The sequence below is a fragment of the Myotis myotis genome, unplaced genomic scaffold (assembly GCF_014108235.1).
Source record: "Myotis myotis isolate mMyoMyo1 unplaced genomic scaffold, mMyoMyo1.p scaffold_m19_p_2, whole genome shotgun sequence".
Lineage (NCBI taxonomy): Eukaryota > Metazoa > Chordata > Mammalia > Chiroptera > Vespertilionidae > Myotis > Myotis myotis.
Window position 1 is genome coordinate 6068698 of NW_023416324.1, and position 26985 is coordinate 6095682.

Consider the following 26985-nt stretch of genomic DNA (forward strand, 5'->3'; position numbering starts at 1 on the left):
GGTTAGAAAATAGCATTGCATTCTTACAAACCTCCCCTGCTCACCAAACTAATTAGATCCCCGCCTGCCTGTTCAGAAAACTGTCAGGCTGACGGCTGTGTCTTGCTCCTGAGCCCCATGGTGTAGTTCTGGAATCCCTGAAGTTGCAGTTCACCACGTGGGTCTGTCCCTTCCTAGTTCTTCCACTTGAAAGTGCCAGCTAGTCCCCACCTCATAACGAAACTCCCCACGAGGCGGGCAGTTCTGCTGAGGGGTGCTTTCTTGCCTTGATACCAGCTGAGACAGGACATCAGCCACAGCCCATATGGCTCCAAATCCCAAGAATCCGACTACTCTAACTTAGCTATTTGTGTGGGGGGCCTATTTTAGCCTCCCCCTTTCCAGTGACTAATTTGGGATCTTATCAACAAAGGCTATAGTAATGAATGTTACAGCTCTCAGGCAAGCTGGACTCCACTTAAGCCCAGAAGGATTTTGCCGCTGCCTGCTTAATAGATAGTCCCTAAGTGAATTAGCGTGCCCTTTAGAATGCGAGGGCCGGGGCCATGTCCACACCCTCTCGCTCCCTCAAATAGGATTTGAAGAAAAATTGTCCCCAATTAAAATGAGTTCACTTGTCTGTCACCAGGAAACGTTACCAATGACACATTACTGTGTTCTGCCAGAAGGTCTTCCATCTGGAAGCAGCTGCTCTTTAAAAGGATCTGTAGAGCTGACGTTAGTTAACTTACATTCTATTCTCAGATACAGAGCCCAACCAGTCCTTGAGTATATTTTGAAGCATTTATGAAGTTAGGGGGAGGAGGGAGACTTCAGAAGTACTTCCAGTTACTTTTCCTTGTCTGCTCAAAGCCCAAGAAGTCTACCTCCAGCTTTTTGTTAGGACAATGAGACCTAAAGAAGTGAAAGTAAAGTGTTCCAAAGGAACCATCCTTATTCTTAGAATCCCAAAGCAGTCAAGGAATTGAGTGATTGATTTCAAAAAGGGTCTGAGGTATACGTGTTAAAATATAAAAATATTATTTTGTGATGTTAACTTTAATAACGACCAGGAAGAAATCACTTGCATTTTCTGTAACGTGAGTTTGGAAGTCTCGGTAAAACGTTGCATTCTTTTAGGAGCACAGGAAAGGCACAGATGGTCGCTGCAGACAGGAGGGTGTTCATGTCGCTCTTCCCTGCTGTCCAGCATGGCCACAGAAGGTTCAGTTTGGTGCCAGCCGGCATAGACCTGCCATTCAGGCATGCTCAGTCAGTGAATGCTGATTGGAACTTCCCTAAGAACTCGGGGTTGGGAATGCAGCAGAGCTATATAGAGCAAGGCTGTCCTTGGTCTCAAAGGGCTACAGTCAAGGCGGGCAGCAAACATAAACCAAGTAACCCTGTAAAGAATGATTTGCTAACGTGATAAATGGCACAGGAGATGTACAGGGTGCGATGAGACCGTGTGATTAGAGAAGATGAAGGGGAAAGAAAGACTGGCTGTCGGAGCTGTGGTCAGATCAAGAAGGCCTTTCTAGGGAAGTGGTATTTGCGATGAAGCCTGAGGTATAAGTAGGAGTCGGCCAGGTGAAGAGAGAATCGTGTTCCTGGTAAAGGGGACAGAGGAGGTATGTAGTTTGCCTCAAAGCAAACAGTAGCTGGGCAGTCTCACTGAAGTTTAACTGGATAGAGCAGCCATCTGCCTAGCTTTTCACTTCTCCTGGAAGCAGAGCTTCAGTAATAAGTGAGGAGCAGCCCGGTGATCGTGAACTTGTGGGCCTGGAAGCTAAAAGGAAGGGGAATTAAGCATCGGCATCACCTCTCTATTCCCAGAGGAGCCAGGAGTGGAAGCACGATGGCTGAAGGTATCAGAGGTGAATGGGACACATGCTAGACCCATGCTGATCAGGGGACTCCAAGAAACTGGGCCCTTCACCCTTTATTGCACTTGAAAGGCATCACAGAGGCTCCTGAAACCCTTTAACCAAGTCCCCTCAGTCCACTTCCCTGGGTCCAAAAGTAGGGTCTTACTGAGGACCCACATGTTAGAGAGAAAAGAACACTTCCCAAGCCCTTTCCTTAGCGCTGGGCCCTTGAGCAAGTCTCCTAGCCTGTCTAAGCCTCAGTTTTCATCTAAAATTAGGGATAAATATACCTGTTTACTTATTCTGCCTCTCAGAGGTTTGAGGCTCAAGTAACCAGAGTTACTTAATGCGAAACCATAAAGAACTGGAAAATGCCAGGTGGTACTGTTTTTGAAGGTCACGGATGAAAGGAGCAGCGATTCTTGCAGGTGGAGAAGTGTTTCAGAGCCTCGAGGGTCTGCTCCATGACACTGTGATCTCTCAGGAGCATGCTAGCTGTGCTCAGGGACGCGTCACCCTGGCTTCTTGGAAGTGAGATATAGCCATCCCCGCTGATTGAACAGGGTCCAGGGGTGTTACGCAGGGTTTCCCCACTGTTTAGACAACAGGGACTAACAAATGATTTGAAGGGATTAGAAGTGAGATGCTGACCGAGGGCTGACCTGAGCCCAGGGACTGAGCCAGGAGTAGAACCCAGGAGTCCAAGAGTTCTGCCTCTGAGTCTGCTCTTGGAATGAGACTTTCTGCTTCCTCTGTAATATTTCATCCCAGTAAAGACTTAGATCTTAGCATCTATGTTTTAAATGACCCAAATTTTAAGCAGATGACAGTAAAGTAAGCCATAAAACTGTGAAGGAATACTCCTTCCAGTAATCCATCTGAAAAGCAGCTTACAGGAAACATGGGCTCCTTTTGGTGTTTATTGGAACATGGCGTTATTTATAGGGAACCCCCTCCTTGAGTTCCTTTAGATTAAAATACGTCCGAGTTCCGCTCCTGGTTGGAGCATGCAAGTGTTCCAGCAAGACAGCCCCCTGACTGGTCTCTGAACTTCCCACGCAGTTGACAAGTTCTTGGGAAGGCAGGTGGGGGTGGGGAGAGGAGGGCGGAGGACAGCAGAGCCTTTGGCCTCAACATGAATGTTGTGGACCAATATCCCCTGCTGCATGTGTTAACTGTACAAGTATGTGTGGTTTGGAACTGAAATAAGAAGCCTTTTCCAAGGCAACGTTCTGCTGGCTCAGGTTGCACCGTCTCGTCTACGTGTATTGGGCCACATTTGTCTGTTCCCAAGTAAAGTTTATGGAAATGGCACAGAGGCAGCCACTTGTGGTGCCATTGAAGCCATGGAGAGAAGCCTGTCGCCCTTCAGACAGACCGGGCCAAGCAGGGCACCCGCCGGGCCGTGCTCAGTTCTGGGCATGTGCACTGGGTTTTGACGGGAATACTTGCAAAGCCACTTTGGTAGAAAGCTGCAGAGAGCCCGGAGCAGCCATTTCACAATAGAAGGCAAAACACCACTGAGGAGAGAGGAGTGCTCGACTCTGGGCTGTTGATTTGCTTGTTTATTTCTCTGAAATCCATCTGTGATAGGCTTTGGGTTGCCTGGCATTTCAGGAGCGTAGCCCATGAAGATTGATGAAGCTGGGCCCTGAGGTTTCCTCCAAAATATTTCTTTACCTTTTTAGTCAAGACCCAAAACAGCGGGGAGAAGTGTGAGTTGGCAGAACTTGAAATATTTGAACTAATTTAGCAAAGCTCCGGAGTGTTGCAGCTTATCTCAGTATTTAAGGTAGATAAGGAGGAAGGGAGCTTGAAGGGTAGTGATACATCAGTGTTGGAGAACACAGCCCTCAGGCCCCGTGCGGTGCACGCACGTGTACATTCCAGTTGCCCTGAGAGCTTTGCAGTAACCTTGGGGTGGACTTCACAGAAAAGATTTATGGTGGGCATATTCCACTTCTGCAGTAAAAACACTCCTAAGTCACCATCCAAAATTTCTAAAAGACGCTTTCCGTTAATGGCCTCTGAGATGTGAAATGGAAATGGTGTTCCTCGGGGAAAAGCCCTTTTCGTTACAGTGTTTGCATCTTACCAGGGCTCTCTGGGATAAAAGGGTTAAGACCCTCTTGAGTCACAGAGCCTGAGGCCCGTCAGGTGGGAGAGGCCAGAAAGCCGGCAGCAAAGGGAAGTAGGCAGCGCTCCCCCGCTCTGCGTCCTGGTTCGGCAATGCAGCCTTCACATATCCCACGCTGAGAGCAACCATGTGCTCTCCTCAGTATTACATAGCACATCCAGCAGAGCTGGCTTGATTTGAGCCATTAGGGAACTTCCGAAGGTAAAAACCTAACAACAATTAAAGTGTTTCTTAGCTGCACCAGTGCTCTCAATTTTCTCACCAATGCTGCACCGGAGGCGGGGAGGTGCACGGGACCCCGTGTGTCCTGGGAAAAGCAAGTCCAAGATTTCCTTGGAAAGTTCTGTTTTGTCTTGAAACTGTGAATTAATTTTATCCCACACTTGTTTTAATAAAATGCTTTTAATTGCTACCCAATGAAAGTAACCCTTCAGAAAGATGGGCCATGTTCTCCCGTGGCGGCTCCCTCGTACTTATTCACGAGTGTAAGGCCCTCCGCCACTTGGGTCCCTGGACGCTGGCAGCATTGGGATGAAGTTGTGTGTTGCTTAGTGTTGGTGTGAAATTGTGTGTTGGTAAGTGTTGGTATGAAGTTGTATGTTGGGAAGTGTTGGTGTGAAGTTGTATGTTGGGAAGTGTTGGTGTGAAGTTGTGTGTTGGGAAGTGTTGGTGTGAAGTTGTGTGTTGGTAAGTGTTGGTGTGAAGTTGTATGTTGGGAAGTGTTGGTATGAAGTGTGTTGGGAAGTGTTGGTATGAAGTTGTGTGTTGGGAAGTGTTGGTGTGAAGTTGTGTGTTGGGAAGTGTTGGTGTGAAGTTGTATGTTGGGAAGTGTTGGTATGAAGTGTGTTGGGAAGTGTTGGTATGAAGTTGTGTGTTGGGAAGTGTTGTGAAGTTGTGTGTTGGGAAGTGTTGGTGTGAAGTTGTATGTTGGGAAGTGTTGGTATGAAGTGTGTTGGGAAGTGTTGGTGTGAAGTTGTGTGTTGGGAAGTGTTGTGAAGTTGTTTGTTGGGAAGTGTTGGTGTGAAGTTGTATGTTGGGAAGTGTTGGTATGAAGTGTGTTGGGAAGTGTTGGTATGAAGTTGTGTGTTGGTAAGTGTTGGTGTGAAGTTGTGTGTTGGGAAGTGTTGGTGTGAAGTTGTGTGTTGGGAAGTGTTGGTGTGAAGTTGTGTGTTGGGAAGTGTTGGTGTGAAGTTGTGTGTTGGGAAGTGTTGGTGTGAAGTTGTGTGTTGGGAAGTGTTGGTGTGAAGTTTGTGTTGGGAAGTGTTGGTGTGAAGTTTGTGTTGGGAAGTGTTGGTGTGAAGTTTGTGTTGGGAAGTGTTGGTATGAAGTGTGTTGGGAGGTGTTGGTATGAAGTTGTATGTTGGTAAGTGTTTGTGTGAAGTTGTATGTTGGGAAGTGTTGGTGTGAAGTTTATGTTGGGAAGTGTTGGTGTGAAGTTTGTGTTGGGAAGTGTTGGTATGAAGTGTGTTGGGAGGTGTTGGTATGAAGTTGTATGTTGGTAAGTGTTTGTGTGAAGTTGTATGTTGGGAAGTGTTGGTATGAAGTGTGTTGGGAAGTGTTGGTATGAAGTTGTGTGTTGGGAAGTGTTGGTATGAAGTTGTGTGTTGGTATGAAATGTGTTGGGAAGGGTGAAAAGCCAGAGTCCAGGGCATGTTTGACCCCGAGGCTGTGTTTCTTATCTGTGAGCATGAATGTCTGTTGGCTTGGTAACTGTCTGCTGCTTGGGGCAGCCAGTGCGGTGGCTGGCATGTCAGCTTCATCATGAGAAGGAATTAGATTTCAGTGAAGCTGGAACATTGTTGTGTCCAACTGAAGGGAAGGGACTGTTCATGTCACTCTTCTCTGGTCCAGAGGTGGCACAGAACTGGGGGGCAGCCACTTTATCACCCCTCTGCTCACCGTTGGGTGCGCAGGAGATGAGAGCCCGGTACTCTCCCCTCCCGATCTCGCCAGGCCAGCCTTCCCACGGACCCACGAAGGTGGAGGGGACATCTCCTCCCTCCCGAGAGCCCCCGAGGAACAGCGTTCCGAGCTGTGCGCATAGGGTGCCTCAGTCGGGCTGACATTCAGCTAATGAAGTTGCAAGAGAAGTTATTTTTAAGAAACATCTTACCAGTCCTTCTTGCCTTATAAGTTAAAATCCGTCCCAGAGGAACACAAGCAGAGAAATCTTATTTTCTCAGACAGACTTCTTCCCTCTTGCTGAACTCTAAATACTCTATTCCCCTTTCACTCACAGGCCCCAGACAGAGCCGTTCTCATTAGAACATGACTTACGGAAAGTGAAGCTGTTGCTGAAAAAGCGGGAGGTGTGTGTTCCTACACACACACATTTGAGAAAAGCCTTTCCATTTCTGAAATCCCATGACTCATTTTTATGCAAGATTATCTGTTAGGGAAAAACCACTTTTTTGGTCATGGTACATTATAATCATTTCTAGAAAGGAGAGCATCTATTTTTTGCCATTTTTGGCATGCAGAGATGACTGACTTTATGGAAACACAAAAGTAAAAATAAATGGATGTTAGGCATGTACATCTTTAAAATACAGTCCTTATATCTCAGCCAGCAGTTCTCTGCTCAAAGAAAAGAAATAGTGATTGCTCTCTGATTTTGTTTTCTTCCGTTTAAAATTAAATGATCAATCATGCCATTGTGTATCTATAATTCCTTCCTTGTTCTATGATTTGTTTTTTTTGAAACTCAGGAATGCCACTCAGTCTTGTGTACATAAGCTACGCCTTTGAGATGTTTGGTTTGAACTTCAAGAGAAACAGAACAGTGTCTGAGAAACCATCTCATTTCCAGCATTGCCGGAGAAGGAAAAGCCACGTACCGTCTGTGGGCTTCTCTGCCGAGGCATTAGGCTGACTGATTCTTAGGTTTCGGCGACTGCCCTGTCTGTCACAGCTTTCCCTCACAGAACCATCCCTCCAGCCAGGATGGAGCAGGACTCTCCCTTCCAGAGAGGATTTGGGTCTGCGTTCAGGTCCCCTGCTCGCAGAGAGCTGCAGACTAGGAGACCCTTCTGAGACACACAGAGGACAGTGGGCCAGCAGGGAATGGCAGACCAAAGTATTGTATTACAAGCGAAGGGCTGTCATCTTTGGGGGAAGAAGAGGTAGGCTTGGGTGTTACAATTAACCCTGTCTCATTGCCCCATGCCTTCACTTGCACTCTTTTTGCCAGACTGCCTCTCAAAGACAGATTCTTACTAAGTTTCTCACTAATTTGTCAAGTTGGGCAGGGGTGGGGTGGGGTGGGTATAAGATTGAATTAGACATCTTAATCACAATCTACGCTAAAAGAAATAATTTTATTATATCTGGCTTATATAACTGTAATCCGGTTAACAAGGGGACTAATCTCTGTCCTCAGTGGATTTACTTTAATACCTAGAGGAAACTATTTCTAATGAGCATGGGTTGCACATATGGGCCCTTTTGGAACAGAGGTTCTCAAAACAGGGTCTGGGGACCCCTGGGCAAATCTTTCAGGGACCCGTAAGGTCAAACCTATTTTTAGATATGAACTCATATACAATTAGGTGACTGTTTTATAATATTCTCTAATCAATGCACAGTGGAGTTTTGCAGAAGCTGAACAATGTGTGATACTGCACCAGATTGACGTAGGGGCAGATAAGAGAATGCAGCTGTTCTCTGCAGCGACGTAGAGACTTGCAGAAATGGAAAACAGTGCCCCTGTCTCACCTTCTGTGATTCCACGAATGTGCCACCAGCAGCCTGCACCTGGTTAATTTGCTTAACCAGCAGCTCTGTTTGAGAATATGGTGATGACCCCTCATCCTGCTGATAGATGGCACATATCGGCAGTGGTGGATTAATGAGGATTAAACTGCAGGAGCCACTGTAACGTGATGCTTCGCTCTGGCTTCCTGCCAGCAGTTGTCAGCCCTCCTGGTTTGCTCCTGACTTTTACTGGGTTCCTTGAAATACCAATTGGAAAGATGTTATCACGTATCAGAAAGACTTTTCACAATAATTCACCTAATTTAGTCCTTCACCTTCACCTACTGTCCCAATAAATTTTAGCTTCAGCGGCATGGAAAGTGCGGGGCCGATTACTTCAAAGTGCGAGGTCCGTCTTGTCAAAAGCCCACTTGATGGCTCGCTCTGCCCTGAGCTCCGTCAGGAAACTGAGAAGGTTTATCTGTGTCAGAGTTTACTTGGCAAAACCTCGGCTTCCTACCCTAGCGAGTTGGTGGGGCGGGACAAGCCTGCAGTATTTGGATAAGCCCTTTGAACTCCCGTGGAAAGCAGTTTTTATGAGGCAGTTGTTCTGTGTTAACACCAGAGCCAGCTCCTAGTAGGTTTTCCCCAAACATACTTCAAACATAGATCATGGCAGAGGTGACCCAAGCCTTTTCATAAAATCCTAGGACGGCAGAAAACTTCAAAGGGGCAAACTTGTCATTACGAGGCTGACGGGTGACAGGAATCCGGCGAACCTGGTGGGTTAGGTGGTGGGTTACCTCCCGGAGCGCTGCGGGGATGGGCAGGGGTGAGCGTGGCCCCGGCAGGAGGGTGAGCCCCCCTCCGAAGGCGCTAAAGGCCAGATTGCTGCTTATAGAGTGCCTTCATACTCTTGTGAGCAGATGCAAACCTCAAAGAGTTTTTATGTCTTTGTTTGAACTATTGAGGGGCCCCACTGATTCAATTTAGATAATTCTGAACTTGTGATATTTAGATCCAATTGCTTAGTAAGCACACCGGTTCAAGAGCAGGCAAATTGGCAGTAGAAATTCATTAACTGGTTAAGTGTTGACCTATTTCCGTATTCCAGGCATGTAATAGATATTAAGTGCTGAGAATATTTAAATACTTGAGAACAAACTGCTTTGAAGAATCTTCTAGATTCTTGAGCATCATCAAACTATTTTAGTCTTACATGTTAAAGCAAGTTTCCTTCAGCTTTCTTGAAGTAACCCGTTATTAGTGATTTTACTTGCCATTTGTTCTTGAAAACAACAAAATTGCATGTGTGTGATGATGGCTATTGTGGAGGTTTGGTACATAGAGGTATTTTTTCCAGTCTTATTACCAGGCCCTTCACAGATCTTTCAAAACAAATCGTTATAGTTTAACTAATGGTTTATAATTGGCTAATGAGCTCTTGATTTTTTTCGATTATTCTTTATGCCTTATACATATTTCCTAAATATTATTTAGTATCTACAATTAATAAGGATAGTGTTTTTACTTTATCTCACTATAACAATTTAAAAATATTTTTCAAATTAAATTTTACTTTATCAAAATAAACAAATATCCACACTTGTATTTTTTAAATCCTCACCTGAGAACATATTTATTTATTTACTTATAAAGAGAAGAACAGAGAGAGAGAGAGGGAGAGAAACATCAATGTGAGAGTAACATCGATTGGCTGCCTCCTGCATGTGCCCCGACCAGGGCCAGGGATCGAACCTACAATCTTTTGGTGTGCAGGACGAAACTTCAACCAGCTGAGCCACCGGCCAGCGAGGGCAGTAACTTCTTGGGGAAAAAAAAGTTTTTTATCTGCCGATTACTAATTTATCCATAAACTCTCCTCTGTGTGTTTAGAAATAGATTAAGTAATTTGCCAGTTTCTTGGACACTCCTTCTCTAGATGGCCCTGCTCCTCCGTCGGACTGGCTGCGTTCTAGGTCTGTGTTGTTCGTGCCCTAGTCTTCCTGAGTTTCTTTCATTTGTTCATTTGGTCTTTTTCTTTCATGAACAGAGACTGTTCCCAGATGTTTGGTGACTCTTGACTCTCTGTCTACTCCCGTGTAAAGATGAGGCACTGACCAGCAGAGTGGGACTTGGGGGTGGAAGGGGCTGGGGGCCTTTCTGGGGGCGGGTCAGCTGGGGAGGGGTGGGGGTGGGTTCTCCTCTCTGGAGGAGGAGCAGGCTGGTTGGGGGTGAGGGAGGGACCTGCAGGTCTAACGCTTCTCACACAGGCTTTTCACCACCTCACTCCATCCTCCCTGTTCCTCTCCTGCGCCCCAGGCCTCCAGAGCGGCTCGGTGCCTCCACCTTTCTGACATTTAGCGGGTTTTCTTACTAATTAGCTTACTGCTTGTGGCTTCCACTCCCTCAGGCTTACATTTCAGCACCACTTGCCCATCTGCTTTTCAGCTTCTAAAATATTGTTGACACCTTCTCTTTATCCTTCTGGATTGGTGCCATTTGCATCCCTCTGCTTTCCCTGCAGAGGGGTCTCTGGACTCAATCTGTCATATTTAATCACAAGTCCTGTAATTTAGACTTTTCACTGATTCATTCAGCCTTTCTTGGTGTCCTTTCCCTTCCACATCCAGCTAGTAACTCCGAATTAATGTGGTTTCGCTGAAATCCGTTATTTCTGCTAAAACAGTCTTGAAGTTTGGTGGCATTAAAAGATAAGAGTAACGTTATTGTTGACGTTTTTAACCCTTGGCTGTGATGCTGGCACTGTCCTGCGTATTTTCCATGGATCATCTCGCTCAATTGGCACAACCACTTTTGAGCAGTGTGCTTAGCAGCCAGTGGCCTCTTTCCCAGGAAGATTTAGACTGGAGAGAGGTCGTTGCGAGTTGCGAGTCCCAACCCAGCTTCACGTCTGGTACTGGTCTTTAATCTCCCATCCTGTGTGTTGTAAAGAAACAGGTTGTAGAAGGCTCTTGTCAGATCCCAGGAACATGAAAGAAGTAGCACACCCCACAGTAGTGACATGGCCCTGTCACCACCCCTCATTGAACCATAAAAGCTATTCCGAGGGGCCGGCAGCTGGGGAGTGACTGTACTTAGATCCTGGGTGCTGATGGGTGTCTGGTAGTTTCCAAGGGAAGTTGCTGAAAGTTTTCTTATCTTGACACTCCAAGGGCAAGAGGTCTTTCTTCAAAGAGCGGCGCTTGTTTCAGAAGGAGACGTGGAAAGAACATAAAATCACAGGTCTCCCCTGTTCTGGGGAGAGATGGAAGGAGCCTGTGGTGGCCAGTGTGAAAAGCAAGCAGGCATGTGCAGGAATGAGAGGGCGCTCCCACGGCACCGTTTGGTTCCCACGGCTGCGGCAGGAGGTCAGAGGGCAATGAGGAGTCAGACAGCCTGGCTTGAGTCATCACACTGCTGTTTCTTAGCTGTGGCCTGGAGCCGTCCCCTCCGCCACTAGTGTCTCTGAGGTGAGATGCCTTTGACTCACGTGGACTGGGAATAATAATGCCTACCTCGGTGGGTGGCGATGTGGATTAAATGATGTATGTGAAGCTCTTAGCCTGACATGTGGCGTGTAATTAGGGCTCAGGAAATGGCATCTGTGTCAGGATTCTCTCTGAATATGAGACGTGGGTGAAACAGGGATTGTGTCTTGCAGACCACTTGCTGTAGTGCGAAGACGAGGAGTTCCTACACTTTGCTGGGCTTGGGTCCTTCCCATCCTTTCTTCACACGCAGACAGTTCAGTTCAGGCCTGCCAACCTGTGACAGTGACGTGGGTGGCTTTGCTGGGTGGAGGAACTCACCTGGGCTGTCCGCCTTTGTGTGTGAGAACCGCACCGGAAAAGGTGTGCAGAGGCCACGAACTTGCCCTGAACCCGCTGGGAAGAGCAGGTGATCCCAAACTATTGTTAGTGTCTGCTGTAAATGATATGCCTCTGGGTTCGAGCAGAGTTCAGCCAAAAGCCCCACATGACATGGAAATCTGTCCCGGAGCCAGGTTTGTCGGGTCAGAGTTATGTAGCGAATGTCTCCAAGCGTTGGCATCTGCAGTCTGCCGAGGGCAGGGCGGCCGAGAACGATGGAGTGCCTGCGGACACCGGGCAGGGGCATGTGGCCCTGGAACAGCTGACACGCTGCTTCAGCCACTGCTGCGCATCCAGCTCCTCTGATAAACAGCTTAAAAGCATTACGTGGCTTGGAAAGCATTCTTCAAAAACGGTTATGCTTTCCAGACGCATGACAGTCCCTGGTGAGCCCTGGTGGAGGGTTTGACTCGTAGAACCCGACCCCCTTCGGTGGGGCTGCTGGAACCATCCAGGGCTTATCTGTCTGACTCCCGCCAGGACCGGCTCACAACAATGTTATCGTGTAGGTCGGGGCCCCCAATGTCTGTTAAAAAAAAAAAACACACACACACACACACACACATACACACACACACACACAAACTGCTCTCAGTTCTGGGCTAGAGTTTAAAGGAAAAACTATGTCTTTCATTTGCAGCGAGGTATGATGGGCTCTTTAAAACGCTGCTTTCACCAGCCCTGTAGTTCCTGGGTCTGCAGGATGAAAGTACGATGTCGGGATTATTGTGAGGCTTCGGGCCTTTGAAAATGAGCTTCCTCTAGGTTATAAATGTTCATTTCGTGGCTTGTTCCGAAGCTCCTCTTCCCATTTGTCCTGTTTCCAGAAATGCAGCTCCTGTTGCCTTCTGCACCCCCTAGGAAATTCTCAGGGTCACCGGGCAAGGGAGGTGGCTCCTGGGGGAGGCCTCCAGGCGCGGCCACTCATGTGGGACTTGGACTCAGATAGACCCAGGTGATGAGTACAACATGCTCTAGTGAGAGATTTTAAAGAAACTGTCGTTGAGGTCTAATAGATCACAGATTCTTTTTAACTGCAGGGGGAGGATTCGTGGAATTTTATTATTCCCAGAGTGCCGAGGCGGAGCTGACAGAGTAGCACAGAGCATCCGTCTGATGTGCTGTGGCGAAGTGACAGCAGTTCACATTCCTCTTTTGTTACTCCTCACCCGAGGGTATGTTTTTTTGTATGTGTTTTTTATTTGTGTGTTTGACTGATTGCTTTTTAGAGCAAGAGGAAGGTGTACAGTGATATTTCATTTTAGTTTTAATTTCTATTTTCCTGAGAGTGATAGTGCACATTTTTTCATATGCTTTTTGGCCCTTTGTATATATTTTTTTAAATATATTTTTATTGATATCAGAGAGAAAGAAAGAGGGAGAGAGAGAAACATCAATGATGAGAGAGGATCATTGATCGGCTGCCTCCTGCACACCCCCTGTTGGGGATTGAGCCTGCAACCTGGGCATGTGCCCTTGACCAGAATCGAACCCGGGACCCTTCAGTCCACAGGCCAGCGCTCTATCCACTGAGCCAAACAAGCTAGGGCTGTCTATGTCTTTTGTGAAGTGTTGCTTGAGAGAGAGAAACATTGATGTGAGAGAGAAACATTGGTCGGTTGCCTCCCTTACATGCCCCGACCAGGGATCAAACCCGCAGCCTAGGTATGTGCCCTGAGTGGGAATCAAACCTGCAGCCTTTTGGTGCACAGGACGATGCTCCAACCTGCTGAGCCACCTGGCCAGGGCAGCAGTTCACATTCTTTTAAGATATCAGTGGAGGATCACTTCCTCCTCAACTCAGGTCTCCATGGTCAAAATAACCCATCTGGCTGTTCCCGTTGGTATCGGAGGCGGAGGCAGCATGACAAGAGGACTGCAAATGGGGAGACCAGAGCCCTGGGTCCAGCCGACACTGCTCTTGTTTTGTGGCCCTGTGCAAACAGCTTTTTATTGCCCCTCACGTCAGCCTCCCCACTCCAAAGGACAGAGGTCCTCCCTCCCCTGGCTGAGGTGAAGAACTTGTGGGGTAACTCCCTGGAAGAATGGGGGGCGGGGAGGGGCATTCCTGGGGCTGGGTCTGCATCCAGAAGCAGAAAGCCCAGGCAGGGCATGTGAAAGCTCGATAATGTTATCGCACAGTACCAAGGCAGTGGGCTGATCTGAGGCAGGTGCACCTAAAATAGCGTCAGCAGCCCCGGCCCTTGCCGAGCCTCATCCGGGCTGAGCTCCATTTAAGTTGGTTACATCTCATCCGCCGAGGGGTTGAATCTGTGGCTTCAGCCCCCCCTCTGACCTCACCTCTGGGAAAACTAAAGTGGCCCAGACGGGACAGGCTGGGTCACAGGAGGAAGGCCGTGAGGACAGCCTGCATAGCGTACAACAGCCAGGCAAGCTGTTGTCCGTGGACCACTTCCCCTCGCTCGGTCCTGGTGGAGGCGCCTGAGTGTTCACAGTTCCATTAGCTGATGGCCAAGAAATCGGTGTTAAAACAAACAAAAAAAAGCCTTGACTGAGGCCATTTTGCACCAAGAAGGGGTATGTTTGGTGTGAAAAAGCAGATCCCAAAACATATTTCCTTTTAGTTCTCAAACTCGTATCAAATTAGTCGTCCTCAGCCCTGCCCGCAGTGCCAGCGTCGAGAGCAGAGCTGGGTGGCTCGTGGAGCAGGCGATCCCGAGAGCACAGGGAGAAGTGGGCAGCAGTGGCTGCTACGTCCTGATGCCAGCAGCCTGGTTCCTGCCCTTTGGGAGTCTGGCCTCTTGTGATTGTATGTCCTTGGAATGTGGTCATCAGAGTGACCCTGAGATGGAGAACTTCCAGCAGGAAGTGGGGCATCCAGGTGGCTGTTTGTAAATTCTCAAAGTCTGTCGCATTCTCAGGGATGGGTCCAGTTTTTCAAATTTCAGTGTGTCAGAGAGTGTCGGTGCGTCTGGGCGCACGCGCGGGCCACGCTAAGCCTCCAGGAGCCCTTCCATTACGCACCAACACCTCGCGGAGGCTGGATTCGTTTATGACTGAGTGGAACCTGTGTGATAATGCGTGTGCAAGTGCTGTGTAGATGGTCCCGGGAGATGTGAGGCCTTGTTATGACTAAAGATTTAATTGGACCCTGAACTCGTATATGAATACCTAGAGACAGATTGAATGGATTACACATTTTTCTCGAGAATTTCCTAAATTAGGCCAACTAACTTTTTCTTGCCTATTCTTCTCTGACTTAAGAGTGGCTTATTTTTCACAAATGAGAACAAATCGTATACAAGAACTATCATAGGAAAGCAGTTCTCAGTAGCAAGCTACAGTTCCCTGTGATCCGCTCCTCCCATGGCACCTCCTGGCCACTCCCAAAAAGGTGCCTCTGGCTTTGGAACGACAAGTCCACTAGCTCCTGTCGGACCATCAGCCCAGGGGATGAGGAAGAGGCGAAGAGGCGAGAACGTGTGCAGCTTCCATTCAGAAACACCCGTTTCAGGAAGCAGCTCCTCTCACCTTCAGGCTGAACCAGGAGTTGATTCAAAACAGATCCCTGGCTTCCCTCGGCTCCACCAGAGAAGCCGGCCTCTCCCGGAATTGGAAAGCCTGCGTGCGTGTTGCTGCTGGTAGGGGTTGCCGGTTTTATTTTCAAGCAGGCTCAGGCCCTTGTCTGGTATTGCCCAACAGTGGCTGAAGGACCAAGCTGGCGGGCGACCACTCGCGGTCACCATGACTCCCCTCAGAGACCCGGTGCTCTCACCGTGCCTTTGGTGAGATTGGGTTTGGGGTGCTTTCTCTCTGTTCCTCTCACTCCTTCTTGCGCTGTTCCGCTTGGACTCACCGAGGCACCACAGACACACACGATGGGCCCTGGGTTCACGGCCCCTGGGGCCCTGGACTCAGCTCTGGATGACTCCACTCTCAGGCCATCAGGGCAGCCTCTGGGGTGAGCTGCAGGGCACCCCTCACGCCATAAGCCCTGCCATCAGGCTGCTTCTGAGTGCTTTGGGCACTAGTCAGATATGAAAATTGAGGATGAGAGTGAACAGCAGCGCGGAGGTTCTGATGCAGGGGACCCTCTGCTTGATTCCAGGGGACTAACGCTGCTGTGCACGCTCCCTCCCAGACTCTGTACACGCACACGCGTGATCCCATGCACTGCCCACGAATCCCACCTGTGGCTTTGGAATGACAAATCCATTAACTCTATCTGACCATCAACGCAGTGGATAAGGAAATCTCACCAAAGACCCGATGAGAAGGCCTGAGAATGAGTTTAATCTTTTCTTATTAACACTGAAAACACGACCAGCTCCTAGTCAGTGCCTGCACTCCATCCCCGTGGGACCTGGGAGGCTGGAAGATGGCCGTAGAGCCACGGAGCCGTTGGCTGTATGATGGGCCAGTGCCCCAGACCCACGAGTTCACGTGGCAGCGCCATGTGGGAGGACGTGGTCGTTGATTCATAGAAGATTAGTCGGTAATCAGCCTGAAGACTGTGCTTCTGTGAGAACAGTGCAGTCCTACATTCAGGAGCAGCTCGGGGCCAAATGTCGGGGCCCAGGGCCTGCTGGGATGGGGTTTTACACTTGGGCTGTCCTCTTGCCCTTCCACTGAACTCTTTTCATTTCAGTTGTGAGCAAACAGTCAGCGCCTGAACTAACAACCCTGCAGTCGTCCGAAGCACGGCTCGCTTACAGTACCGAACAAAGGGAGGGAGGGCCGCGTGGGCCGGCCCAGGCCAAGGAATGCGGCTTCGGGGTTCTGCTCCATAAATTTAACCAGCACGACGAAAAGGAGATAATATGAGCCTTCGTGATGATCTGAAAGGGGGAGGTTCTGTGTCCCATTGATTGCGGTCTGGCCCGATGCCAGGCCCAAGCCTGACCGACAGTTGAACCATATCGTTAAGGCGTGTAATACAGCTCGAGTCTTGTACTGCCGCCAATGAGTACATATCCACAGGGCAAAAGTTTATAAAGAGTTGAGGCTGTCCTGTTTAACCCTCTCACACTGCATGTAATAGACCCAGCTGCCACTCAGAGCTCGCCCATCGGAGGTCAGAGAGGAAAGCCTGCACGCCCCTTCCCTTCAGACAGCCTTTCAGGACTGGGGAGCGGGAAGCAGCGCTGCCTGGAGGGTCACGGCTCGGTAATGTTTCCCTCCGGAGCAGCAAGGCAGTCTGCCCCCTCCCCCGGCCAGAAACGGGACACCCTCGCGCTGCAGTCAGAGGAGCTCTGTGTTTGCAGTATAATGTTGCCGAAGGAAACGGGGCTGACACAACAGGAAACCTACCCGTCTCCGAGGAGGCTGCGCCGGTGGCAGAGCTGCTGGGATGCCGGCGCTGGAGCGCTGTTGCCGAGCTGCCGAGGCCCGATGATCCCTCTCCTTTCCTTGCCGCCCAGCCTCCTTGCAGGCGGTGAATGGCCTCGCTGTCTGGCTTCCCACAGCCGAGCTGAAACGCTAGAGCAGGGCAGGTGGAGGGCTGACCCCCGGAGTGGCCTGTCCACCAGGGTGCTGCCTGTCGGGGCACCGTCCTCCCGGGGAGGGCGTGGGGAAGCTTAGGTGCTCGCAGTCACCTGCTTCGAGTATAGGGACAGGCACCAGGCTTTGGTGTAAGGCTCGTCAGAGGACCCTGGGGAAAAAGTGGGTGAGGGTAGCTCTGTCCACCAGCTAGTCTCACCCTTGGCCAGACTGGGGACCTGCCTGTCCTTTGTCCATGCCGCCAGCAAGACCTGGGTTGCTGTCACTTCCAACGCAGGTGGATCCCCGTGCTCTGGATGGCGATGCTCCAGACCTGGAGTGCTTACACAGCCACACACTGTTTTAAGCATTTTACATGAATGACTACTTAATCCTCACAATGGCCCAGTGTGGTGGGTGCTGTCTTTTCCCCATCTTACAGAGGGGAAAGTTGAGGCGCAGAGAAGTTGCGTAACTTGCCTAAGGTCTCAAAGGTGGCGAGAGAAGGAACTAGAACCTGAACCCCGGCAGTCAACTGCAGAGCACGCACTCCTGACTTCTGTCCCGCCTCTGGGTCATCTCTCCGTCTCTCCCATCAGAAGCTCCCGTGATTTCAATCTTCCTTTTGATTCTTGGATGTGGAGGGGGAGGAATCCGATATCTGCCTGTGAACCAGAAGATTTGGGGAAAGATACTGTAAACTCTGAACCTCACAGCGTGCAGGCTGCTTATTGCTGGCTCCCACCTACCAGCCTAACCCAGAACCAGTCGCTGAGCTTTGTGTCCAGGAGCTGTGCTGTCTGGTCCTCTCTTCTGCACACCATCCTTCCCCCACCCCCTCCCCCAACGATGAACCACGCCAGCCTTCCAAGTTCAGAGTTTGCCAGTTTCACCAAAAGGCAGTCAGACATCCTGGTTCCCAACTTGTCTTTGCTCTGCCGTCCGGCCGGGTCCATCCCACCAGCTGGTTACCTGGGAACTCCGCCCGATGCACAGGACAGGAAGTCTCGGAAGGAGACAGTCCCTGTGCTTGCCTGTTTCGGTGGCCACGGATAACTCCTGTTTATCTTGTGGGGTGGGGCCTGGAAAAGGCTCCCAGAAGTGGAAGAGACTGAGGGCTGGCCAGCTCAGCGGCTGTCGGCTTCTATTTAGTCATGCCTCCAGGGTCCGGATGCTTGAGAGGCCTGAAATAGGCTCAGGTAGCGAGTCCCTGGATGGAGGACTCCATGCAATGACTGCTCACCCCAAAGTCTAGCAGACCTGGGGTGTCTTTTCATGGGCCACCTGTTTGGGGTTCTCTTTGTCGGTATTTGAGCTCATTTGGCATCGAGGAGCTATGCTATGGCTAGTCTTTTGGGATATGCAGAGAGAAATGCTAAGGGAGTGCTTGAATTGTAGAGAGAAGTGCTGCTGCTCTTTTGAATTATTTTTTTAGTTTAATAAGATGCCATGAGGAAACCAGATGATCCACTAACTGGGATTTATAGAAATTCTTATCTGCAAAAATCTTAGGACAGAAAGGACTAGAAAATTCCAGCCCTTTATGTAACACGCAGAAGGAGGTCTGGTCCCAGCTTCTTGTGTCAGTGATTCTTGGGGGAGGGGCCACGAGGAGCCACATTGTGCCCTGTGTGACTCACCCTCCGCATCAGTGGTGTCTTAGGACTGTCTGCTTCTCTCCACCCCAAGGAACTTGGTCTTTGAAAAGCCACATGCCTGCCCTCCCTAACTGCCTCTGCACCCTGTCCAGAGGGAGGAACAAACCCTCAGCTGGCAGAGGCTAGAATAGAGGTCTTGTGTTCACTGTTAACACAGTGGGAAGAGATGCTGTTGCCTCCGTCCTGGACAGACTCCCGGTGCACCTACCTTTCCCAAAGGCACAGTGGGGCTCAGGTGGAAGGGCTGCTCGCAAGCCTGTGTCCCAGTGCCCGGAGGCCAACTGCCAAAAGCACGTGGTGGGCACAAGCAGTGGCCTGGCACCAGATGTGGGGGGCCTGGATGTGCCGCCCCCTCTGTCTGCAAGGGTCTAGTACAGGGATGGGCAAACTTTTTGACTCGAGGGCCACAATGGGTTCTTAAACTGGACCGGAGGGCCGGAACAAAAGATGGATGGAGTGTTTGTGTGAACTAATATAAATTCAAAGTAAACATCATTACATAAAATGGTACGGTCTTTTTTTTTTTTTAGTTTTATTCATTTCAAACGGGCCGTAGTTTGCCCATGGCTGGTCTAGTATCTTCCCTCACTGCCTCCTTGGCTCTCAATGAGTTCTAGCACATTTTGAATCCACAGTTTTTCCCTAGTCCTATAGAGGCAAGCCCAGGTCCAGCAATTTAAATGGTTTCAGTCTAATGGATCTTGCTTCCGAGGAGGACACGTGCTCTGAAGGCTTGGTGTCAGCTCTGGCCCGCGGAGTGCGTCTGATTTTTCTGAAGACATTGAAATGCACCTGAGATGACCCCAAGTCCTTCTCTTTCATTTTTGACTTCTCACCACCTGGACCATTAATTCTACTGTCAAAGGGGGTGGGGAGAGGAGAACATTTCAAAGCAAAGCTGATTTGGTCTCTGAACCAGCTTGTCTTCTAGGTTGTACTTCACCCTGAGGAGAATCAGGAAGGACAGTCTGTAAGCCCCTGAAATGCAATTTCCAAAGAAACACGAACTTCACTCGAGTGGCTCTGCAGCTGGAAAGCCTCAAAACCAGTTCCAGATGTTCTCCCCCTGCGTTAGCAGGAAGGGGGTTTCGGGCAAGCTGGGGGCAGAGTGCCCTTGCTTTTACCTACTCTTAGAGTCCCCTTTGCAGTTCATGTCGCCTCCCTGGGCTCTTTAGGGAAAGTGCTTTGGGCACCTGGGTCCTTTTTGGCTGTGCATAGCCCCTCCCACTGGTCAGTCAGGACATGCTGCTCTGAGCTGGTCAGTTTCTGCAAGAGAAGCCCTCTCTCCCGCTGTTCAGGGTCAAAAAGCAACAGTGCTGGGAAAGTAAGTCAGCCGGGCTGGGGAGGAGCCTTCTGCAGAACACCCTCAGGTGAACACAGCAGCCCCCACGGCCACCTCCATCCAGTGTAGCGTGGGGCCGGCCTTCCAGTCTTGGGAGAAGCAGCATCCAGAGGAATGGCCCATCCGGGGGCTGCCTCTGGAGAGAGCTCCACTGGGACTCCACTGCCCAGCGAGAGCCACTCCAGGTGAGGCCCGGCCCTGCAGGCTCCTCCTTTCCCAGCCTGCACCCCGCCGCGCTGTGCACAGCGGGTGATGGCAGGAGTGTGTCCTCATTCATGCTTTGCTTCCTAAGTGTGCTTGAGACATGTTGGCATTTGTGCCTGACTGCTCCCTGAATCATCTTCTTAAACCGTGTTTCTGTTGTCTGAGCTTAAAGATGTGTACACATGGAAACGGTTCTGAAAAGGTAAACAACATATGAGCACGTACAGTGTATAGACAGTATTCCAAAGACTTTGTACTAATTCTCTCTTTAATTCTTACAGCACACTGAGTAGATCGCTACTATTATTCCCATTTTTAAAAAGAAAATAACGCATCCCTGGTCAATAATCATCAAAAAGCTAACCATGGTAATCGTGCCAGGTTCCGTGCATTTGTATATATGTACACACACCAAGAAATACCTATATACGATTTCACATAAATAGGAGCACGGACATTGATGCCTAACCTTTTTTCACTTAACAGTGACTCTACAACATCTTTCCATCCCAAAAGTGAATCATTTTTAACATTTATATTACAATAATATACTTAACTGGTCCCTTATTGCTTTCCTATATTTTGCTATTGTAAACATCTTTTCCATATATCTTTTCACATGTGTTTAATTCTCAATTTTAAAAATAAAATTGCTGGGTTAGAAGGTGTATACATTTTCTGTTTTGAAACACGTCACAAATCACCTTCTAGGAAATCGGAGCAATTTGACCTCCCACCACAGGCTTGGGAGGCCTGTTTCTGCCAGTCCTGGCTCTTCACTCAGAATCCAGCGGGAGTTTTGTGAATTTGATGCGGTACTAAGAGCAGGGCCTTGTCTGTCACTCTGTGAAGTCTGCCAGTGTGAGAGCATGTCTGTGTTGCTGCCTGGATTTCTTTGATAAATAGGAGGGTTGAGTCATCTTTTCCTATTTTAGTTGGCATTTGGATTTCTTCTTTTGTGAATTATCTGCATATTCTTCACCCCAATCCTTTTAACCCCCTTGAGGTCAGAATTTATCTTCCTTTTTAGTGTGTTTTTTGTTTATTCTCATCTTGCCTTGGTCCTGTACTTCCAATAGTTGTCATTTCCTCACTATCTCATCCATATTAGTACCCATCTTAGTACATATCTCCAGGTATTCATGAAAGTGAGATTAGTCCCCTGGAGTATTTCACTCATGTGAGTTAAAGCTGCATCGTGACTAATAAAGGAAAGCTGTCGCTGTTCATGGTTCTTCAGTTGGTTGCTTTAGCATCAAGAGTGGGGCTTCAGTACATGTTTTTAGGTTGTATGTGGTGTGGTCTGTTAACTGGCTTTTATCTTGCTATTTGTTTCCTTCTCATTCTTAGTATTTAACATTAATTCCTGTTAAAACTTGGCAGGTTGGGCCCTGGCTGGTGTCGCTCAGTGGTCAGAGCATTGGTCCTCACACCAAAGGTTCAAGGGTTTGATTCCCAGTCAAGGGCATGTACCTGGGTTGCAGGTTCATTCCCCAGCCCCGGTCAAGGTGCATGCGGGAGGCAACTAATCAATGTGTCTCTCTCACATCCGTGTTTCTCCCTCTCTCACTCTCTCTCTCTCTCCCTGCCCTTCCACTCTATCTGAAAGCAATGGGAAAATATCACTGGGTGAGGATTAAAACAACAAAAGCTTGGCAGGTTGGTACTGATGCTGTATATTATCTTAGTAATAGAAATCTCGCTCTGTCATTAGGCGGGGCTCTATGTGAAGCCCAGCCTTCCCAGGAAGCCCATCCTACCCTCTGTACTAGCAGTGTGGGTGCCACACCTCCTTTGCTCTTTCATCCCTGGGACAGGGTCTAGGTTTCTTCCACAGTCATTGCCAGGATGTAAGTTTCAGCTTCTCAGTTGGATTGTAAGCGTTCCAGGGTCACACTAGTGAAGCGGTTCTCAACCTGTGGGTCGCGGCCCCTTTGGGGGTCGAATGACCCTTTCACAGGGGTCGCCTAAGGCCATCGGAAAACACATATATAATTACATATTGCTTTTGTGATTCATCACTATGCTTTAATTATGTTCCATTTAATTATGAAAATACATCCTGCTTATCAGATATTTACATTACGATTCATAACAGTAGCAACATTACAGTTATGAAGAAGCAACAAAAATAACTTTATGGTTGGGGGTCACCACAACATGAGGAACTGTATTAAAGGGTCGCGGCATGAGGAAGGTTGAGAACCACTGCACTAGTGCCTTCTTTGGGGGCCTCCAGCATCTCCAGAATGCGTACTGCAGTGATGGACTCAGAGTTAGGTTTCCATCCACAGTCATGCCGCCAATAAGCGTGCTGAGTCCAAGAGAATCAGGAAAACCCAAGACCAGGTTTGTCTTTGCCACTTACCAGCGGAATGGCCTTGGACGAACTTCACCATCTCTCCCAGGCACAGCTTCCTCCTCCATGAAAGGCAGTGCTAATAACACACTTCCTTATTGAGTGCTGTGCCGGTCAGTGCCCGGGGCACAGTCAGCCCAGTAATCGCAGCTGTAGAGACACTCGGTGGCCCCCAGTCTCAGCTCTGACGCCTCTCACTAACGTTGATGGGAACATACAGATCTAGGGGAGCTGGTTGAGGTGGCAGTGCCCTGAGTTTTCCCAAGAGTGTCCCTGAGGCTCTGCGCCCTCTGCTTACAGACCCTGTGGAGTCTGAATCTGTTTTGTTTTTTCCCCCCAACACGGAGCCTTCTAATCACTGAGGGGCTTAGTATGACACCACAAGTTTAAAGCATGCCAAGTTCCCTCGTAGGCTCTGCCAATGTTTCTTAAATGGGAGTATGAGTGCCTGCATGCGTGCACACACACGTGCATGTGTGTGTGAGTGTGTGTGTGCATATGCGTGTAAAATGTTTGGAAAAAGTAAAGATGGGATCAAATTTTGCCTGGCATCACAACTAACATCTCTAGTAGCCCCTAAGCATTCTGCCAAGTGGACTCTAATTGGTTTCCTTTTGTTCTATTTTTATTTTGTAGGCATTTTAATGTATAGGGAGCCAACCCCTTCAAATGAGACATTTTGTCATTACAACATGTTATTTAGCTTAACCGCCACGGGCCCAGCTCAGCCACATTGAGGACTGGGAAGGAGGGTTCTGAGCCGTAGCTGTCCCCGGCCTGACCACAGCAGTGACCCACAGTCTGCCGTGCACATGTCCCAGGACTGAGCAGGCCGCTCAGTCTCTGCGTCGTGGGCTCGGCATCTCCCTTGCATGGTGCAGCGCCGGCCCCTCCGTGGCTGCCTCGGTGGCCCCGCTGTGGCACGTAGCAGGAGAGCCCTTCTGGCCCACGTCACCCTGTGTGCTGATTAGACGGGAATCAGCAAGTCTGTTGAGCGCACATGTAATGTGACACAGATGTGGGACATACTGCAGATCTTTCTGCTTTGCGAATTTTCAGCTTTTTGCATTTCATCAGCGTTGCTTATTATTTACAGAATGTAACTCGAGACAGCAGAACAGATTGTAGTTTTTATAAAAGGTTTAGGGGGTGATGGGGCCTCAGGGGATCTGGGGGGAAAAAATCCAGTAGTTCGGGCTGTTTGCTGTCCAGACCAAACAAACCAGTTTGCCAGGGGTTGATGGACTGTGGCAAGCAGTCCATTCATGTTTGCACTGGGGCCCTTAATTAGAAGGCAGCTCGGCCTTCCTGTCACCAGGTGAACAATAATCTTTTGTCACCAGGTTGAACGTCATGGCACCGGGCAGGGATGTGCCCACTTAGAGGCACCGCAGGTGTCACCGCTGCCAGCCTGTGCTCGCTTCCTTCCTGTCCAGAAGGAAAGGCCACCCCTGAGCCAGTCCCCATTCAGACACATGGGCGTGCTCCTGGCCTCATTCTCGCTCTGGCTTGGTACCCGGGCTCTGTGGCAAGAGCCAGAACAAAGAGAAAAATCCAAGATACTCTTGAGAGCATTAGGGTGATGGGCCAGAGCCAGGATGGCCAAGGTCAAGAAGGTGCCATCTCTTGGTGGCAGAGGGGCAGGTTTGACTAGTGGTGGCTTTGGCATCTTGAGAAAGCTTGGACAGGGTTAAATTTGAAGACAAAGAATAAGAAGGCACCAGCTGGCCAAAGGAAGATAAGGAGTCGGGGATTGGTGGATTTATGTTTCTAGGTCAAAAAGAACCCAAAAGTTGGGATTAAAAGAATGAGAGCCGTACAGTAAAACCCTTGGAAGAAGTTGGTGGCGTTTGAGCCAGTGCAGAGAATCCATCATCGGGAGGTTCTGAGCTGCTTAAGTGTCAAGATGGGGTTGGACCCTCCATAGGGAGCCGGGCCCCTGGGCCCCACTGCCCTTTCCTTTCCTGGAGAAGTGCAGCCGGGGTGCTAGCCAGTTGTCCCGGGGGAACACGACCTAGTTGTGGCCTCGGTCAGTAACTTTCTAGTGTCGCTCCTCCATGGAATGACCAGCCTGCTTATGCTCCAGGGGTTCCTGGGTCAGTCCCAGCCCCCAACCTGTCTCGGGAGAGGAGGAGGAGGAGGAGGAGGAGGAGGAGGAGGAGGAGCCCACGACAGGACAGGCTGCCTTCTCCACTCGCTAGGCTTCAGAGGCGGCCCCTGGGGCTCTTCTGCCCCCAGTTGTAATCCAGGCTTGTGGCCGCTGGTCCGTTCCTTTCTCGTGTGTGTGCTGTGCACCCGCTGTGTGCCCGGCACCGTTCTAGGTGCTGGGACACAACAATGCAGAGAAGAGATAGAACCCTGGCCTCACCTGGCCTCCATTCCGCTCTCACCAGACTTTGCAGGCCTCGCCCAGTTCAGAATGGGAGCCCCTCCCTGGGGAAAGTTGGGGGCTGGAGAGGGCGGGCCGCTGGCAGGCTCTGTGAGCCTCCTCCCAGGGTCTCAGCCTCTCCTTCTACCACCCAAAGCCTGACCTCAGGGCCGACACTGATCCTGTCCACCCCCGTGAGTGTGGCGGCTGTGCATACGCTCTCATTCGCAGAGAGGTTGTACGTTTCAGTGGCCTGGCCCCTTCTGAAGTATCTTCTCCTTTTGCACCTCGTCTGTTTGATAGTAAAAACCTGAGTAAAAAGTCCAGCCTGAATGAATGGGTAGGTGGTCTTGAAAAAGCAACAAATCACAGAGCAGGCCCCTTGGGGGCTGCAGCATCCCCAGACCTGCTCAACCTCGGTCCTGAGGGGGGCCCTTCATGCACCGAGTGTGGAGGCCCCCGGGGCAGGGTGCTGAGGACAGACAGCCCAGCCCCGCAGTCAGCAGCTCCACTTTCAGGGGTAGATGGCTTCAGGTTGCCTTTCCAACTCCACTCAGAGCAGGTGCTCTCCCTGGAGAAACCTCTGCGCTGGTGAATTTATGAATGGCAGTATGCTAGAGCTCTGGGAATTCCAACCCTAGGAATTGAGCATTTGGTATCATTTCTTGAGCTGCTAGGCTGCTTAGCTCTAGCTCTTTAAAAAAGTTGAAGCAAGTACGCCCTGGGTGGGGTAGGCCAAGCAAGTGTGCGCCTATGAGCGAGGCGCTGGCTCCTTAGAAGGGCCCAAGTGTCCAGAAGTCAGCGCTCACAGTGAGCCCTCAGACTCAGGCCTCACACCTAAGTTTAAGTTTTGCACTCAGGCGTTTTAAATGGACTTGACATACAATGATTGTGAATAAGGGTGGAGAAAGGGAGACAGCGTTTATGATGCCTGCTGTGTGCACTGTGCTGGGCCCTTTTCATATAGCTTCTCAATGTGGTCAATAAGTATTATATTCTCATTTATTGATAAGGAAACAGGCTGAGAGCAACTTCGTCAGGACCACTCGGCTAACAAGCGACTGGACTGGGGTTTCCCTCTGTGTTGGTTCCTTTCCGAAGCCTTGTTCTCCTCCGTACCACACACTCCTAAACTCTGTCTGTCTCCTTAAAAAGATCAGCTGTTGCTCTGGACAGTGTCGCTTCGTTGGTTGGAGCGTCATCCCGTGACTGAAGGGTTGCAGATTCGATTTCCAGTCAGGGCACATACCTAGGTCTTGGGTTCGATCCCCAGTTGGGGCACGTTCAAGAGGCAACTGATCAATGTCTCTCTCTCTCCCTCCTCTCCCTTCCTCTCTCTCTAAAATCTTTTTTTTTTAAAAAAAAAAAAAAAGAGAGAGAGAGAGAGAGAGAGAGAGATCAACTTTGGGGGAAGATAGATAACATGATTTTTTTTTTAATTATGTAATCATTTTCTAGAAATCGACCTGAAAATACCTGGTTTTTTAGTCAGTTTGTTGTCGTTAGAATTTGTACTTAATGGCCACAGAATCAGGTTTACCAGAAATTGTGTATTTTGGCCCATGTGAAGTATCTTCGGATGGGCATTAAAAGTGACAGTTCAGCAGGGAGCTTGGCCATGGCGGAGGGGTTCCTGTACGCATCTGATTCAGAGTGGTGGACCTAGAACACAAATTAAGCTTGCCTGCATTTGTAAAATACCTCATTTTTGTGATAGTGTAGAAAGTTGCAAGCCACCTTATAAGTTGTCTACTATTTTTTTTAAAGCACAGCCTCCCCAGAATGCATGCAGAAGTGAGGGTTTTGGAAATCCAACTCAAGCAGGTGTAACCTCACTGTAACGTTGTCCCCTTGTTGGAATTCTTTATGAAGCCAGTCTGCTTTGCCCCTCCCCCAGCCCCATGAACAGGCAGGCTCACCTCAAGGCAGTTAGTTAACAAGTAGTTGTTTTGTTCTTAGATTTTAAATCCCAGTAGGCGTATCTGTGGCATTAGTCCTACCCGCTGTCACAGTTGCAATGTCATGGGGTCCCCAAAATATGTGTTAGGTTATAGGAAGCCTTAACC

The 26985-nt window shown here is 49.4% G+C and overlaps 1 protein-coding gene across 12 annotated transcripts in view; it reads left to right on the top strand.

Moving 5' to 3' along the window:
• Positions 1-26985, top strand: part of VPS13D (vacuolar protein sorting 13 homolog D) — a 221325-nt gene that overhangs the window by 177005 nt on the left and 17335 nt on the right. Inside the window, exon 68 of one of the 12 annotated variants that reach the window (XR_004973974.1) lies at positions 10854-11150. The exons of the other annotated variants lie outside the window; for them this stretch is intronic. The gene's annotated coding sequence lies outside the window, so the exon portion shown is untranslated. The remainder of the gene's footprint in view (positions 1-10853; positions 11151-26985) is intronic. 12 annotated transcript variants of the gene reach the window in all.